Consider the following 1789-nt stretch of genomic DNA (forward strand, 5'->3'; position numbering starts at 1 on the left):
TCGGTTTGTTTTCAGACGGTTTTCATTGATCTGCACCAAAATTAAATACTTTAAACGTGTTTTGTTTTTTTCTTTGAATTATTTATTGGTAAATATGCCTATTAGAAGTAAATACAACGATCAAAGAAATCTCGAATATAAGTATGAATATTGAATTAGTTTAAACTGTTTAAAGTGAATAATAATAAATAATATATTCAACAGTGTTGGATAGTTGATAAATTTTACATTTTATATCGGCCATCTGTAGATTTACAACAGGAGCGCGATTATAAGCAGGAGATGAGATCACAAAAATAAAACTTTTATACAACAAAAATGTACACCGGACTTTCTCAAGCTGAATAAAAAACATTGGCAGTATAGTGGGTTCAAAATTGTTGAGCTGTAATTTGAAATTGTTTGAAGAAGAGCACAAAACACCGTTTTTATAGATTTCTGAGCTTAAAACCGACATAAATTATTATTAGATAATATTGTACAATCTACTGTAGAAGTTTTGTACATAAAAGATGATAAGAATATATATAATAATTGGTGATCGAATCATATCTTTGTAAGTTATAATTCTCCATTTAGAAATGTTTAGCGACTAAAGAATTGAATTCAACAAAACGATTTAAATAACTTTGGAGTTTTTGGCAATCATCCAAAGTATATATAGGTACGCATATAGATTTAATGTTTAGTTTAGTTTAATTAAAATTATGATTTGATAAAATCCATTTATCATGTTTTCAACTACATTTAAGAGGACGTCGCACTCGCCGTGTTGTCTCCGTCTTACACACGTATACGACGTAGTCAAAACGCGTTTACGCAGTCTGAGTAGAACACTCTCAATCTTGGTTTTAGAGTAAATATACCTATTATAAAATTAAAAGATGATAATATTTTGGATGGCAAGACGACGAGTTATTTTAAAAAAATTAAAATTTTCAGAATTAAAGGTTATTTAAAATTTTTCACATTTTCGCTATTTCTAAACGACATATAATGAACATTATATATAGGGAATAATAGAAAATACTCATTGTCTTGACTTCAAACGTCGTCTTAAAAATTAAACAAGGCTACAATTTTTCAATGTGTTCTGTACGGTTTACAGAAATTTATATTTATTTTGGACACATCATTATATTTCAAATAAAACAAGTTTCTTAAATACAAGTCTAGAAAGTTATATTAACGCATTTCAGGAAGTATGTTTAATTTTCTACTACTTTCAGTAGTTGTATAGTCATGCAAACAAAAATATTTTCATTTTCTGCAACGTATTAACATATTATGTGTATGTATACAAAAGTTTCATTTTGCCAAAATCGATAACAGATTACACACACTAATATCCATATACTATTCGCATAATATGTTACAACCCAAATGTTCATGTAATGTAAACTGCCTAAATATTACTCCTTATAATATGCTACGCTCCATTCTCTTAAGACCATATAAATATTATATACACCCATTAATAGAGAAAAAAAGGAAATAAGTTTGACAACAAAGACAGCAACATTTTTAGAAAAAGGTAGAATTTACTAAAAAATACCATTATCATATGCACAGGTATTGACTATGTTAGCTTTTTCTAACAATTATATATTTACTCTCGCAGGCAACCTGTAGAAGGGTATGTATAACAATAACATAGAGTATTCTATGATGTATAATGCGAAGTCTATTTATTAATATTCTTATGATACCAAGTACAAACACATCAGAAAGGGTTACCTATATTGGTTATATTTTATGAATAATTTTTGTTAATCAAATAAAGTAATAA

Source organism: Rhopalosiphum padi, chromosome 3 (genome assembly GCF_020882245.1).
Source record: "Rhopalosiphum padi isolate XX-2018 chromosome 3, ASM2088224v1, whole genome shotgun sequence".
Classification (NCBI taxonomy): domain Eukaryota; kingdom Metazoa; phylum Arthropoda; class Insecta; order Hemiptera; family Aphididae; genus Rhopalosiphum; species Rhopalosiphum padi.